The sequence below is a fragment of the Apis cerana genome, linkage group LG1 (genome assembly GCF_029169275.1).
Source record: "Apis cerana isolate GH-2021 linkage group LG1, AcerK_1.0, whole genome shotgun sequence".
In the NCBI taxonomy this organism is placed as follows: Eukaryota; Metazoa; Arthropoda; class Insecta; order Hymenoptera; family Apidae; genus Apis; species Apis cerana.
Window position 1 is genome coordinate 13,024,490 of NC_083852.1, and position 18,458 is coordinate 13,042,947.

The 18,458-nt window shown below is 25.4% G+C and overlaps 1 protein-coding gene and 1 long non-coding RNA gene across 4 annotated transcripts in view; both read right to left on the reverse strand.

The window, feature by feature from the left end:
- LOC107999823 (Krueppel-like factor 7) overlaps positions 1-18,458 on the reverse strand; it is a 469,653-nt gene that overhangs the window by 212,583 nt on the left and 238,612 nt on the right. Inside the window, exon 1 of one of the 3 annotated variants that reach the window (XM_062073808.1) lies at positions 14,613-14,828. The exons of the other annotated variants lie outside the window; for them this stretch is intronic. The gene's annotated coding sequence lies outside the window, so the exon portion shown is untranslated. Of the gene's footprint in view, positions 1-14,612; positions 14,829-18,458 lie in introns of those variants that run through there. 3 annotated transcript variants of the gene reach the window in all.
- Positions 14,870-18,458, reverse strand: part of LOC114577795 (uncharacterized) — a 51,454-nt gene continuing 47,865 nt past the window's right edge. Inside the window, exon 3 of the long non-coding RNA XR_003698128.2 lies at positions 14,870-15,059. This is a non-coding gene — a long non-coding RNA (uncharacterized LOC114577795). The remainder of the gene's footprint in view (positions 15,060-18,458) is intronic.

Consider the following 18,458-nt stretch of genomic DNA (forward strand, 5'->3'; position numbering starts at 1 on the left):
TAGTGAAATCTGATATTGTATAATATAATTATATAATATGTTTGTTTTTGATAAATTCAAATGTGATTTTGTTTTTTTCATCGAAAATTTATAATAGTTAATATTATTGTACTTAGCAGGAATTAGATTGAAGTATTTGAATAATTATGAAATAAAATATTTAAATTATTCCGATAACCTATTCTTATTATTAATTGAATTATAATTTTTTAGATAATTTCTACTTTTTTGCAAAATAAAACTATAAAGAAAAAATTATTTATTTCGATAAATCTATCGACTAGATTTTTTTCAATTTTAGTGATCTTGAAATATATAAAGAATATCATTTCAAATAATTTTTTTTTTTTTTAAATATAAGCAAAAATTGGCTTTAATTTTCGAATTATTTGTAAAAAATTTTCGATATGTTTATAATACCACATAGAATCTTATAAAATATCATTTCTTAATTATTTATGTAAAAGATGATATCATATAAACAATATATATATATATATATATGATATGAGCGAAATAATATCACTAAATTTATTATTTATTGTATTATTTGTATCTGCAAAATGCGAAAATATAAAATATAAAATATAGATAAATATAATGAGATGTAAAAAAATAACGAGATTGATTTCTATTTTCAGCATCTAGTAACATTATATAAATGTTTTTATTTTATTTAAAATATATATTTCTAATATAAATTTCAATTCGATAGAATTAATACAAACAAATTTGATAATTAATTTTATAAAATGTATTAATGTGGAAAAAAAACATGACATTGAGTCATGTTATGCGAATTTCAATAAAATTTGATCAAATATATTTCTATCGCTTTATAATTTCCATACTCTTTTAATTTAAATCTTTTTTTTTTTCAAAAATCAAAAGTCAAAAAAAGCAATGAGTAAATTATAATCGATATATCTAAATTATAATCGATTTTGAAAGCAGTTTCAGGAAAAATATTTTAACGCAATTACCAAAATGCCAATGTATAATTTTTCAAAAAAATTATTTTAAAATAGATAATATATATTTTTCTTAAAGGAATCATCTATTATATATATATTACATATTATATTACATATTATATATATACATATATTAATTGTTAATCCTATTTATATTGTGTTTACATAATCTATAAACAATTGATAAATAAAAAGCACATATGGGCACATACATTATGCATATACATAAATAATTTGATACTATCAAAAGAGCTCCAAAATTTCATGTCATGTGCAAAAAAAACTCAAAATAATGCTTTTAACAATATATTTCAATTGAATTTTATTCAAATATTTAAATTACTGATTTATTCAAATATTTTTATTTTTATATAAAAATATGAGTAATTTTATATTTAATGATTGAAAATTTAAAGTGTAATTAAATAATAACAGTATTGAATAATAATAATAATAATAATAAATTGATATTTATTATCAAAAATAAATAAATAAATTTATTGGTATTAAAATACAGGATGTTCTAATGATGCAATCAGACAAGGAATGAATTTTTATAAAAGAAATAAGTCTTTAAAAAAATAAATACTGAAATAATAGAAATAGAATAAAATTTTTTCATTTGTTTTCAAATAAAACAAGTTTGAAAAATTTTCAAGTATAATTAAAATTAGTTATTTTGCGATTATATATAATTAAATTATCAATAAATACTTAAAATATTTACTTTAGATATGAAAATAAACAAAAATTAAAATAAAATTTTAGTTAAATATTGTTTTTGGAAAAATTGATATGAAACATATATAATCAAGAAACCATATAAATAAAATTTTTAAAAAATTATTGTCTCTTCAAGATAATTTTTCAATAATTTATTTATATTTAATCGGAAAATAATTTTAGTTGTTAACTTAAAAATTTTTCAAATTTGTTTTAGTCGAAAACAAAATTTTGAAATTTGATAGATTTTATTCTTATTTGTTTATTTTATATTTGTTTTTTTTATCACATAAATTCACCGTTTATTCAATTATAAGATATCCTGTATAATTAAAATATAAATATAAATATATAATAAATAAATATAAAATATAAATATAAATATATATAAATATAATAAAATATAAATTTACTTTTCATACAAAAATAAGTTATCTAAATAAAATAATTATTCTTAATATCAATTTTATTATTTCATATAAATTTTTATTGTTATTATTTCAGATAGAAATTAATCAAAAAATTAAAAATATTTGAATAATAACGCAGATAGAGCATCAAATATTTTTTGTTCTTTCAAATATTTTTTGAATTTTCAGATAATCACAATTTTAATTTATATTCTATTTTCGTTCCATCGAATTTATAAAAGAAAAGAATAAAGTTAACAGATAAGCGAGAATCGGTGGCTTCAAAACAGAACAAGTTTTAAAGTAATCGAATTCGAAATGCTGCGAAATTGCATATCGAAAGGGAAGTTCTTCGCGGGTTCCTCAAGGACAAAAGTGATAAAAGGGATGCGGGCTTTAAGCGGAGGCATCACCGTGGAAAATGAAGCTTCCTAGTAAAATTTCAGATCTTTTACCCTCCGTATCTGAGAAAGAGAAATAAACGAATGAAGGAATGAGAACGAACTAAAAGTGTGGTGAGAAAGATGAAGTCAAAGGAAGTGAATGGTGTCGTGGGTAAGCGGGAATAGGATCGATGATATTAGCTCGATTATACGATGTTCGATCCACAATTTTCCGAATCACCAGCATCGTGCGCACCATTAACTCTTCGTCCTTTTTTTGCCTCGATTATCGAACGGTGGAACGTCTTCCAATTCAGTCAACAGAGTTCACTCAGGTTTGGCCACCCCTCCGCAACCGCTAGGCTCTCGTCTACTAAAGCATCGAATCCTGAGGGAGATCGTTAATGTGCCTGGAACACGCCGCGTGTCTCGGCATACTAAACATCTCGCGAAGTCGCAAATTCAGCTGGATATACTTCTTACTTTTGGGAGTCGATGGAAGGACGCGTAGGAAATTCGTTCGAAACGTAGAAACTTTGCACGAGTTATTTTAGTTAGTTTAGTTTACCGATATAATTAGATTTCAAGGAGATTTTAATTTTGGCTATACGCTATATATGTATATATATATATATACATATATGTATATATAATTAAAAAAAATATATATATATTTTAATTAATTTAATTTTTTAATAATGAAACGATTTATAAAATCAAAAATATAAATTCAATGAATATGATTTTCTTTAAAAGTTTGAAAATATGAATTTCTTTAAAAGTTTTACTTCGAATTTTTTTAAATATAATAAAAAAATAAATAAATATATAATAATTAATATAATATATAATTGTAAATATAATGAAGAAACGAATCGATACAATAATAATTATATAATAGTATAAATAAGTTATGTATTAAAAATATAATAATTATTTTTTTCAGACGAAATATTTTAAGGATATATTTTTGAAAAAAAAATATAATATAATAAAAAAAATATAAGTATTAAAATTTGAGATGTACTTTTATTGGAAAAAATATATCTATTTATTAATTAATTATTTAATTATTTAATTATATTGTTGTGTTGTGTGAATGTTAAATCTAAAAGAATTATTTTAAGACACATTTTAATAAAATTTGAATTTTCATAATATAAATAATGGAACTTATATACATTTTTAAATTATATTTTATATATTCTTATCATATAAAATAATAAATTAAGTTATATTTCTTTATGTTTCTTAATTTTATTTCAAAATTGAAATGAAGTATGCTTTCTCCATTCGATAAAATTAATTCGATATATATAAAAAAATATTTCGATTCCTCCGTTCAAACGTTATCTCCATAGCCTGTAGCTATCAGTGTAAACCGGTTTCTTGACTAATTCTCGCGGTAACGAGCTCCGACAACCTCCATCCGTTTCATCGAACAAGGAAGACTGCCTTTCGTCTCGATCGCTTCGAAGTCGCTTCCTCTTCCCGTTCATTCGATGCTGTAAATAATTTTCCCAGTTGGCGAGATAAGAGGAGTCGGGGAGAACGCAATAACGATGACACGAAAGTTTGCTCCAACGGACAACGTTGTCCGTCAACGTAATTGCGAACATTGAGAAGAAAGCAAAAAGAGGAAAAAATAGTAGATTTAATAATATCTAAAAATGTGTTCTTGGAGGACATCTCATTATAGTTGTTCGGTTAAAAGCGATATGTCATCATTCTCGACGTTCGTCGTTCTTGATCATATAATGAAATCCTATTATTAAATTGAAACATTGTTTCAGGTGTGTATGTAGCCTGGAACAATTCTCCGTTCTCATTACGCAACCAATCTGCCCTTCCTTTTCCAACATATTCTGGAGTTTGTGTACTCACATATATATATTCGACATACGTATATTTTAATTCAACGCACTGCAAGCAGAGAGGAGATTAAATTTCACGAGTCAGAATGGGGGTGTTACGGGCGAGAAATTTCAAAAAGGGACGCGAAATGCGCGGACCTGAATTCATTTTAGGGGCACGCGGTTATGCAGGTCGTGGAAGAATTTCGAGAGAGACAGAGAAAAGAAAGGAAGAGAGAATTACTCTGGGGATGGAAAGAGAGATCGTTGGAATTTTATGCCACGTCAGTGGGAAACTCCGTCCCCCGGATAGAACCTGCCCTCGCCAAGTAATACGGCCCTGTCTGCCCGCCGCCTAGTCGGCCGCGACCGCAAAATTGTTGGAGCTGACGCGTGATTTTCTCCCAGCGTTTCCGTACCATTCCCCTCTCCCCAAGCGCTCGGCTATTTAGTTTCCCGTTTTTCTTCCTAACGCGCGTTTGTCTGCGGCTCCACCCTTTCTCTGAGGAAAGGATAGGTAGTTTTTATTGTGCAAACAAAAAAATTATTAAAAAATTAATAATTTTATAATAAGTAACATATATTCGAAATCGAGTGGACTAAGTGACAAATAGACAATCAATTAAAAATATTCATAATTTAAATATACAAATTTGTCTTTTAATTCTTTCAAGAGAAATTTTTCTTCTCACAATAGTAATTTTATACATTATTTTAATGATGTTATAACAATATGAAATATAATAAGTAAAAAAGGAATAGACTAAAATTTTTAAAATTGAATGGATAATCTTGTTTCTAATGAGATTCTATATTATAATAAACTTGTAGTCTACGGAAGTATACGGAAAATTATAAAAACTATAATTTTGAAAAAATTAATTCTGAAATCAAATATATAAAATATATATAATTTTCACCGTTCAATATACTTTATTTTTATAATATTTTTATATTTGTGTTATATATTATATATTATATAATTACGCAACATATGATAAAAAGAAGAAATTTAAATTCCACAAAGAAAAAAGAAGAAAGATAAAAATATAAAAATTAATATTTTTAACATTAAAATAATATATATGTTTTTGCTAATACAATCGCATATTAATCTTCATCAAATATTCATTGTTGTTATATATTAATTTATTATTATTAATTAGAATAAAAATATTATATTACGATGTTATTTATTTCATTCAATTTTTGATAATAATTTGCTTTAACCTTACTGTCTCAAAATCTTATTCCACAAATGAAGGGAAGGGACATAAATAATTAAAAGTTTTACGTTTTCATTCCCTGCGATATTTGCAATATTCAATACCGAGATAACAGATAACAGATAACAAACTTAGGTATCATGGTTCAATATGAATACATCGGCTTTCAATACATTTCTTATTTTTATAAATATTCTATATATTATATTATTAATAAAACAATGATTTTGTCGATTGACATTCGATGCTATTTCCCTTTCTCTCTCTATTTTAATCCCCTATATATCTGCAAAAGGGGTGCGCGACGCGATATTCTCTTTGCTCGATCATCAGCAGCTGCAGAATTCACGGTGAATTAACCGTGGCCGGTGGTTCCAGGCACGACGATAATAATCGAGAGACGTCTCGGTGTCGCATCCAGCGGGACGAATCGAGAGGGATAGAAACGTTTCTCTTCGCGAATTATTTATACGTTTTCCAGTTGGATTCAGCCAATGTAATGGCCTTCGAGTTTCGACAGAAATCGACAACTGAATGATCGAGAAAAATGCAGAATTTTATGTTTCTTTTATTTCAATTTTATTACACATCGATAATTCTTCATAAGTCACCGTAATTTCCATTGAGAGATATATAGTGAATTGGTATTCAATTTAATGCCAATTTGTTAAATTTCTATCAATGTGTACCGAGTGATCGATAGAGATGATTAAAAATGAAAATAATATTTTGAAAACTATCAATAACTAATAAAGTGGTTAATGATGAAACTTTGTAGATGTTATTAAAAAATGGATTAACTTTGATGATTAATGTACTAGGAGATATAAATACAAATAATAGCTGCTAGCGTAAGAGATTATCTAGTCTAACATAAATTCAAATTATTAAAATAATTTTCTTTTATTTTTTTTTTTTAAGATCATTAAGATGCAAAAAATTTGATTAATTATTGCTTATATATTATACTGTATTGTATTATTTGTTAAGTTTATTATTATAAGGTAAACTGAATATAATGGTATAATGTCATATGAAATTTTGAAAAACTTATATATTAAAAAGTAAATACTATAATATAATTACTTAAAAAAATATTTTTATATTTGTTATATTATAATTATAAAAATAATTATAATATTATATTATATTAATTCTAATTAACTAAGTTAATATTGTATAAAACAATTTTAAAATAATAAAATAATAATAACAAATATTAAAATAATAAAATTTATTAATTACACAGTCTTGAAATTATTGATTAAAATTACAATCTTCCAATGATCTTCATTATTTGAATCTTTCAAATAAATGATATTTTCAAATTAAAATAGCATATTTTATCCATCTTCTTTAATATCCCCAGTTTTATTTCAATCGATTATCAATGCTACTCAAAACCATAATCAAAGACAGAAATATTTTATGACAGCTAGACCATTTAAAGATCAGGACACGTTATAATTTTTGGAAGAAAGTAATTACTAAAACGCGCGAGAAGAACGAATCTCGAGTCGAAGCGGTTCTTGAGAAAATTAAAGTGCAAGCCGAGGAGTCGCCTCGCCTAATTAAGAAATCCATCCACATCTTCGCCTTTCAAGATCGGGGCAGCAGCGCGCCGCAACTAAAAGCGACAAAGATAACTGGCTAAAGAAAAGGAAGGACACTAAAGAGAAAAAGAGAGGGAAGAAGATAGGCCAAGAACGAAGAGAGTAGACAGTTGAGAGAGAAAAGGGAACCAAAATGGTAAGAACCGTAATTAAATCGGAGCAAAATCCCGCGGAATAATTAATTGGAGAGCTCCTAAAGTATACCGGGCGCGTCGGTGGACGCGTAACGTCGTTAGCCAAGGGCCTTTCGAGGGTCGTAAACCCCGTAGGCGACCCTTTGGTAACCGTCCTCCCACTTCTCTCTCAAGAGGGCTCGCCTCGAGAGCAAAATGGAAGAAGAAAGGGTGCCAGTTTGCTTCTAACTTCGCGGAAAACTAAATTATTCCTGTTTCGCATATCTCTTTGTTAAACAAAACTATGAATGTTTGTGATGGAACAAGACAAAACTATATGAATGTGGATTATCTATTTCTTCAATTTGTTATGTACGTACGATTTTTAACGATTAATAACGAAAAAAAATTGCTTTATGCAATCGAATATATCGATACAAGCCGGTTTCTATTATATTTTTCCTTTCTTCCGTTTTTTTTTTTTTTTTTGAATGGAAATAACCATTGGTAACAGTTTCGTAAATTTTTACCAATAGAATGCGTTCAATTTCGATATACAAAACCATCAACTACACACGTCAGTCGTTTTGCTGACTAGGAAATTCGAGTTCACCCATGTTATTTACAATAACCGAGTTATATTTCTATTTGATCGGGATCGCAACTATTATTGCGAATATATCTAAATTACATGGTACGTATATTCGAAAACTAAATAAAACTATTATATATATCATATGCTCTATTTGTATTTTTTATTTTGTATTTATCAATATATCAAATTTGTTTTATAATAACCATTGGATAGAATTAGAGCTCAAGTCTTAACGATTTCATTTGAAAATATACTCTCGAGAGTTATATTTTTTGCACTGCCTGGATAATAATGGTCATTTTCATTCTTAAGCAGTACAAGAATTTGCGAAAGCAAATTTCGAATTCTCTTTCATTCTCAAAAAAAAAATTCTTAAGAAGAACTATTCATTAATTCATTTATTTCTTATATTAATATTTCATTAAAATATTTACAAATTTATATTATTTAACATATCTACTATTATACTTAGATATATATTTAGACATCAAGATTACATTATTATTATTAAAGAACTATTGAAATGAAAAATTGAATAATATCAAAAATTTTAGAATTAATCAAAGCTCTTATAAATTGTTCTTGAGATTATTTTTTCATAAATTGATACACTGATATCACATTGACAATGATTTTTTGAAAACATAATGCTATTAACAAGAAATAATTTTCAAAACTTTCAAATCAACTTTCAAAAGTTTTACTTCTAATATTAAATATACTTGCATATTCATTCTGATTCAAATGATTCTCGAACGATTCTATCTCAAACAATTTTCATTTGACTATTAATTTCCATGAAAATTCGAACAGACTAAGCGTGCTACACGTAGACAGGCATATAGAGGAGCAAGAGTCGGGAATCGAGTGTCGGAGACGCGTTTGTCGATCCGTGAAAGATCAGCGAAGGGAATCGAAGTCCGAAACCGCCGTGCTGGCTTCAAACGCCCTTCGTCAGGCCATCGTTGTCCGTGCCGACTGTTCCTCCTCAGTCAGAACGTCACATGCGTCCCTGAGATTTGTGCGGCTGTCTGGAATGTGAAACGTTTGTGGTTTGACCGTCTGTTCTGGATCTCGTTCACTTACAATGCTCTTGGATTTGCTCCAACTTAGGCTAATTAGGGGGGAAAGAGGCGACTTGGTCACAAAAAAAGACCTTGCTCGAAGATAATATGTTGATTGATACGATTTGATTTAGAGGAAATGCTTTGAGTTGAGATTAATTGAAAGTGGGATTAGAAAAATAGAACATATTTTATCCTTTTTATCCTTTAGAAATAATTATCAAATGAGATAATTCCTTCATGAATTGAATATTTTGTAGAATAGTAAATATCGGATAGGTTTAAGTAAAAAAAAATTTGTACTAAAACTTTGTAATTATCAAACAAAAATATTCTTACTAAAAATGCTATTTTTATTATATTTTTTTTAATAATTATTTACTATAAGAACACTTTGACTTAGAATATATTATATAGAATGTCGTTTTTACTAACTTTTCCTTATATTAATTTCCTTATATTAATTTCCTTATATTAATATTATAAAAAATGATTATTGTTATTGGATTGAATTTTATATTACATTCTTTTTTTATTTTGTATTTTATTTTATTATATGTCCAATTGTTATGTATTATAATTTATTTAATAAAATTATTTAATAATATAATTTTAAATATTTTTGATATTTAAATGATTTAGAAAAATCTATTAAATTACTAAATTTTAGAAAAATTCTAATCATCTTATTTGAATTTTTGAATATATTTACGAAATTTGACTCTATTATTTCTAATTTGTAAATACAATTGAAAAATACTAGATATGAAAAGGAAAACAAGAATGTACGACTTCACATATATTTGAAATTTGCAAATAGGAGATCAATAGGAATTAGAATCCAATTTCGTTATATTGTTGGTAGATCGTTTCTCCTTGTGGGATAGCGAGGTCAGTTTCAACTACTGGATTTAATCATTCCATGATCCTTGAAATCCTCTCTCATCGCATGTACTACAAACTACATTACACTCTATAAAACCCTCATAAATCCTATTTACAGATACTGTGTATTCACGATTATCTATCTCGATAGAGTTATTTGCAAAAATAATTGTAAAATGATTATATAATGAAACACAAGAACAAGATTAAAAATAAGACAAAATAACAAATGAAGAGATTTTTTTCTGATTATAATTATTATATTATAAAAAATAATATCTTCTATCGTATAAAATTTATTTTATATATAAAATATATTTTCAATAATTTTTTCTTATTAATATTAAAATTTATTATATCCATCAAAACCATAGATTTCAAATTTCTTTTGCTTATTATTTGCTTATTTTTTTGTTAATTATTATTATTGGAAATAAAATATCTTTAATAAGAAATTAATTATTATTAGCAACGGAAAAATATTTAATTTTTCAATTATACGTTCAATAAACGTGGCGAAAATTCAAATTTCAAATAATTTGCTATAATATAAATATTTACATTATTCTAATGTTAAATCTATCAATAAAAGATATATCATTTATAAAAAAGCAAATAACTTAAATCGAATAACTTCTTATGAAAATATCCATTTCTGGAGAATACATATAGCGTTATCCTTTCCATGTTTTCTCGTAAATTTCATGGAACAATCAAGTGGTCTGGCCAACATTCCGCGCATACTTCATCGCTCGAAGAAGCGATACATCGTAGGAATCGGTGATACTCGATCGTGACACAGACCACGAGATTGTGAAACAAGCGACACGGAAACAGAAACGGATAAACGGATCTCGCTTATTCTCTTCCTTTTATCATAAGTCTAATATATGTTCATTTGACATTTTACAAAATAGTCGCCAAGGAAACAGTTCGAAATATTTATCATCTGGAAATTTATTCGGCAAACAAACCAACTTTTTGGTTACTAGTGTAATTTTTATATAAAATCTTTTGCAAAAAATTATTAATATAAAATAACGCTAGATTATAATAATCAATTTGAAACGTACGTTAATTTTTTCTTATCTTTAAAGATTTACTTTTTTTACTTTAAATTTTTCCAATAATAATTTTTTGTAGATTTTTATGAAATTCGAAGGAATAAAGAATTACTTTTCTATTTCATACTTCAAATTTTCAACTAATTTTAAAAATAATGAATAAAATATTTTTTTAATAAAAATTAATAATTAAGGTATTTAAAAGTGAAATTTCATTTATCTTCAAATAAACTTAATAATATTACAATTAAATTTAAAAAAACTTAAATTTTGTAAAAAAACAGATTTTTTTATAAAAATGCACGATAATTGATTGAGTTCAAATTTATTATTCAAATTCTACTTCAAATTCAGTCTTATTGACTTTTTCTTAAATTTTGTCTGCAATTTTTAATATACTTCAATTAAGTGATATATTTTTATGAAAATAATAATATACATTCTAAGTTTATTAAAGATTTTTTACATATAATAGCGAAACTTATTTTCTTTCTCTTCTGTTTTACGTTTAATATTTAAATAGTTGACAATTTAACAATCAATTATATTTGTCAACCTAATATATTCACATAAATATCGTGTTGTGTCTAATTGATATCAGAAATCATTTCGAAACTCATTATATGTAAAATGTTATTCTATTCCTAAGTCAATGTACCGTTGAATAAAGATGAAGCAACAAGAAAGGTCGACGACACCGGAAGATGACAGAAGTCCCGACAAGCGTGCCCGCTATTCACAACGTCGCAATGCGGCAGTGTTGTATTTAAAATCGACCCAGTTCCAACGTAATCGCGAAAATCGACCAACTCTTGCTCTTCCACGAGAGATGCACTTCCGATCCCCTTTCGTATCCACTGTACGGCACTGGGCGCCCATTTCTGAATGTCGATGCTTTCAGCCGGATACTCGGCGAATGAATCATTTGCATGATTTCGTGGTCGTATAACCACCATCACTCTACAAATTGCCTAAGTTATTCCATTTAGGAATAAAGAGAACAGTTCAAAAATCAGTTTATACCAGTCTTTCTGCATTGCAAAATAAAATAAGGAAATATAAACAAAAATAAGCAATCTCCGAAACTTGGAAATTCCATCGAAAACTCTGCCAAGAAAAAGTTACGATTTCGTAATTTAATTGAAACGAACAACTCTCTTCAATCGAGCAATCGAACTTAATATGCGATTCTGATAAATAATATGACAACGAGACAAATTGTAATTTTTTAATCAAGCGGTTTGAGTGAGTGAGAGAATAAAAGAAAGTAAACCGTGAATAGTAAGGCAAGCGCGTTACAAAGCAATCCTACGGAGTTTCCCTACATTGGGTTGAACTTAGGCAAGATTACGGCCTCTATACATTGTCTGGCTATGGTACTTGTACACCACTAGATCTTACTTGCCTCGGGGTATTTCATCTACGCAATAAACACAGAGAGAGAAAAAGATATATGTGCACGGGCAACTAGACACGGAGAGCCAAGGGGCTTAATGCGCTCTCATTTTCCACGGCGAATATATCGCGTCATCGCGCTGCTTTCTTCAAGCATACTAATTCGTGCTTCAAATGAAAGAAAAAAGAAAAAACCGTATTCGGTTATTTCTTTTTCCTCGTTTTTCTAGTAGCTTCTGTGAAACTATGGAATTATTTTTTTTTATTTTAGTTCAAAACCGATTTATAATATAACTACAAAAAATTTATTCTTATCACTAGAGAATAACATTGCCATAACTTAACATATCACACAAATTATTCATGGAATAATATGCAAATATAAAATTCTTCTAAATATATATTTTAATTAAATTTTTATCATATATATTTGTCATATATATGAGATTTCCTTCATTAAAATGAGACTAAATACGATATAATTTAAATCATATTTATTTTTTAATTAGTGATTATAACTTTTTTTTATCTATTAAATAAATTAAAAAGGATTTACTGTCTCTTTTATGTTGAGTAAAAAATATAAGTAAACTTTATTTCATTAAATTAATTCCAAATCATATCAGAAATAAATGTTTGTGTATATGTATTAACATTAAACATTTGAATATAATATTGAATATATTATAACTGATATTGAATATAAGTATACCTGACTTTAGTTCTAAATCTTTATTAGATAAATAAGATATTTATTATATCTTATTATTATTTTGTTCAAAATTTATTATTAAAATTTATTGTTATAATTTAAATAATAAATTTAATAGATATCAAAATGAAAAAGAGTATGAAAATTTTCTTGAAAATGAAATATGTTATAATATTTACTTATATTAAAATTAGACACAAGTATTATTTCTTTTATCGAAAAGAATATAAGAGAATGCGTTTTTAAAACAAGATTAGTCATAGAATAGCTTAATAGAATTTAAGATAAAACACACTTCAGATCTCTTTAAAAGTAGAATTAGTTCCATCCGGACGGAAGTGTTATTTCAAACCCTGTGAAGTCTCATTCAAATACATCTGAAAGTTCCCTCGAAAGCAGCCTAACTAGTATTCAGAAACTCGGGTCTTATTTAACCTACTTGCACTCAACCGGTATCTCGGGACCACGGTGTCGCGCTCCGTCAACGCGCAACTAAGACTTGCAAAAGTTTCTCGACCGCACAATGGTGGACGAAGTCAACGTTTGCTTCAAATGATTTAACCGGATCACTAGTGATGAATCGGATAAGGCATTCTGAATGATGATGATCTCAGATTTAATTCTGAATCATATTGTCATGCAAACTTAAGAAAACTTCAACTTTCCAGATGCATTTTTCAGATAAATAAATATATGAAAAAATGATAAATTTATATAGTTTAATCACTTCATCGATTTTGATAATTTTTAAATATATAAAAATATTTTGAACAATTTTTTTCTCTTATTAAAATCGAATTCTTTTAGTTTTCGATTTTCGCAAATTCGATAATCGCAAAAAATTATTACCACTATAATATTGATTTCACTTATTACAGCATCGATGCTTATTTATTGTTTTTATAAATACTATAGTAATCAACATCTAAAATATATATGATTTTTTGCGAATATCTCGGAAACTAAAAGAAATTAAGATATTTTTGAAAAGAAAAAGTTCAAAATTAATCAATTTATATTTATACAACATTTAAAAATTATCGAGATTATAAAAATAATTAATCTACAAATTTATTAAAAAATAACATATCGTATATATTATTGAGATAAAATTGTTGAGAATATTATATTAATTATTCAATTTTTATAAATCAATATGACTCAATAGATTATAAATGAATGAGTTAATATATTTACATAATTAATAAAAATTATATTAAATAAAAGTTAAGAAGCAAATTAATCATTTATTTATATTTATTTATATTTCTTATTTTCTTATATTATGAAATGAATAATCGAAAATAAAAATAATATTAGTCTATATATAAATAAGCAATAAATTTTTTCGAATATGTTTGCAAAAAAAAAACAAGTAGAAATAAAAAATATGAAAAAAATTTATGAATTAATTTGTTCTTTAATTTTTATTAGTGAATATATATTATTTGTCATTATAGCTGAGATATAACTTGACAATTAAATTTCTAACGATACCTAGAATTTTGCCAATCTGTATGTAGTTTTAAAATGCTGAAATAATTTAAGATATAATGATTATGCAAAATGTCCGAATAGAGATGAGTACATTATAGGTCTTACGTGAGATTCTATTTCGAGTAAGCGCGTCATCGTCGTTTTCAAGCGGCGAGTATACGTGTTGTTCATGAACAGCTCTCGACCAACGGAGGAAAGGAAGGAGGGAGGGAGAGAACGAGAGCGGTAACTCTTCATTCATGCTGGGAACGAGCGCTTCATTGGCCCAGATTAGAACGTGAATAGTAGCGGTGGACACACGGGCAGAGCTCTCGCAGGTGGATTCGATTTCCGCGTACACTCGACCTCCGGGAAACTGAGTCAAGAGGACGGGCGTGAAAGATTAAATGGACTGAGATACGAGTCGGATGAGCCGAGGGAGAGAGCTGCCTCGGCTCTGGTAAAACTTTCATCAAAGCACTCCTGGATAGCGTTACCGTCTCGACGTTTTTTTCTCCGGGCTTGATTCGCGTCGAAATTGCTCTCTCTCTTTAGTGAAGGATATGTACATACCTGAAACAAAAGTAAAAAACGAGTTAGTTTTTCGTTCGATTTAATAGGGATTGTAATATTTCGAATTTATATATATCATGATTGGTTTTTGAAATATACATATATATATATTTTTGAGATCAAAATGGTATTATTTATGAATGGAAAATTCATTGATTCATAATGAAAATAATATTATTTACTGCAATACCATAGGATCCTTTTCGCATATATTAGGTATATATACAAAAAAATCAATACAGTATCTTTGTGCTTATATATGACAAGATTTTAAATTCACAATAATATGAACAATATCTATACATTCATTTGATTCAAACATATATAATTTTGTTCATATAATATTTATATAATTTCAATATAAATAATTACGTAAAAAATAATTGTAAGTAATTATTTAATTATATTATATTTAATTATATTATATCACTTGTAATTGAATAAATTTCTTGAATTTTATGTATTTCTCTTTTGAATTAATATTACGAATAATTAATAACGTTTATTTCTTAAAAACTTTTTTTTTTAAATTTTTTAAAAAATTAGTTTATTATGATATATAAAAAAATTATTGAAAAAGTTGCAAATTGATTTGAATCACAGAGAAAATAATAAAAATTTTTTTAATGAATTTTATTTGTAATGAAAATTTGAAATGAAACGTGTATTTGTAGATTTATATCAATTATATATATATATAATAAATAATATAAATAAAATTATAATAATCTAAATATATAATATTTTTGGATTATTATTATAATCGTAAAATGAAATATATTTTTTAAAAAAAGTACATATATGTATTTTATTATTATTTTATTATTATTATATTAATTAAAAATCTACTTACAAATTTTACAAATAAAATCATATCTTATTATTATCTATACTATATCAAGAATCTAAAGAGCATGAGAAAAAATGAATTGAATGTCTTAAATAAAAAAAGTAAATTATTACTTAATGATCAAATAAGGAGATAACCAAATAATATTTTATATTTCATATAGAATTTTTTATCAAAATATTTTTATTTACTTTTTTCATTGATGCAATTTAGAAATTCAAAAAAAAATTGCAAAAATTCGCAACTTTATGATTTGATTATTTCTTGATTTTTTTATTTCTATATTTCAATATAAATATAATATAATAATAATAATAATATATAATAATATAATATAATATAATATAAAATAATAATCGTGAAAAATTTTCTATTGTGAAGAATACTTTATGCAATTCAATATACTTTTAGTATTACAATATATAAAACATTAAATTTATAGAATAAAAATATATCAAATTATTTTTATATTTTCTTATAAAAAATAAACAAGAATTATTTTTAATAGGAATTAAAATTAATAATTTTAAAATAAAAGACTTTTTATAAAATTTATTTTATTTTCCATTTTTTGATCTTAATCTTTTTGATCTCATCCAAAAATTTTTATTTTTACATCCGGTTTTTTTTTGTTATTAAGCCAACATTATAGCCATGAAAAAAAGTATTTTTAAATTATAAATATCACATAATTTATAAAAGTATATAAAAAAATATATAAAAAAAGAAAAGTATATAAAAAATAAATGAAAATTAATTATGAAGTTAATTATAATACAGCAGAGATTCACATATTATTTGTTAAAGAAACAAGTTTTAACCCGAGATGGCTCTTTCTCGCGAGACAAATGGAAACGTCCATAATATTTCGAGATGCTTCAAGTTTTCCCTGTTTTCTTATCCAGAAAAGGCTGCGACGGCAAGGACATGCTTTGTTCCTCGAAGCTCTCCTCTAGGGACGCTTGAGTGCCCGTCTATGGATGAAAGTTTGGCGCTAAGTTTCCCACGAAGACTGTAACTCCTCTCGCCACGAGCCATGTCGTCGTCGCGGAACTGTGGCTTGTGTTCTCTCGAAACGAATTGTGTTACAACTTCTTACAAAATCGACCTCCTTTTTTTGAAACAATCGAGTCCCAGAATTTTTACGATGCCCTTTGAATATTCAAAAATACGCGTGTATTTATCAAATCAACAAATTTCTCAGGAGTTTTAACGTAAAAATTTGAAATCTAATATGTGTAAAACTCGAAAATAAATGAGAAGATCGATTTTAATGGTTTAAATTTATAAATTTATGTTTTGAACATCTTGAATTGAAATAAACGTTTGATATATAGGAAAGAGAATTTGCTATGATAATTTATTGACTATTTCTAATACTAGGAATTTCTAATACTAGAATAGAAAGAATATGAATGATTTTAATTAATGATAAATGATATATCAAACATTTTCTGAAATATATAAGGGAAATTATAACATAAACAAATAAAATGTGAATTAAAATATATTACGTAAAAAATGTATGTTTAGTTAAGTTTTATCAAATATAAAAATTTTATTTATTTATTATAATATTTTGCAATTATTTTTTAATATGAGATTTAAAAAATAAATAGAATTTAAAAAATATAATTTTAAATACAATATAGAAGAAAAACAAGATATAAATGCAAACTTCATTGTTTTTAGATTCTTAAAATATTATTCATCTTTTATAAAATATATTATTATTATACATATTATAAATTGGTATAATTTACATATATCTTTATTTTTTTATAAAGCGCTTTTTTATCAAATTTCATATTTCATTTTCATGAAACTTAATTTTCATAATTATATAAAAGTATCTATTATTAACTTTTAGATTTATCACTATTATTTTTAACTATTACTATAATATTTTCATATAATATTTTTGTATATTGTAATATCATTATTATTAACTATTATATATTTGATGATAGAAATATTGAATATGTATATATGATTTCTATCTATATGTATAGCTGTATCTGATATAAACATCATATATATATATAATTACATACATCATATTTCATATGATTATATATATATTTATAAATGCTAATTTTTAGGACAATTATTAAAATTATGATTTTACTTGTGCAAGTTTTTTAAAAGTTTGTTAAGTGAGATATAATATGTTTATACTTTAATTACTATTTAAATGCTATAATAAATATAATGATGTGCAAATATTTTTTATATTTTATTATATATAATAAAAAATATATATATATATAATGTACCTTATTATCATTTTATTTAATATAGAATGAATTGTTTCATAATCTATTTTAATTTATTTTTTAAAATAAATCTTTCTAGAAATATTAAAACATAAGCAAATTTCCACAGATATTTCGTTCTTATTTTTCTATGATTCCATTACCAAATATATGTAAGAGAAACATAAAACGACAAAATCTTCTCATTTATTTATCAATGCGTTTAATTCTTTAAATTTCATTTGTTCGGCCGTATTTCGATTTCAATCTGTTATTCACTCGTTGCTTAAAACA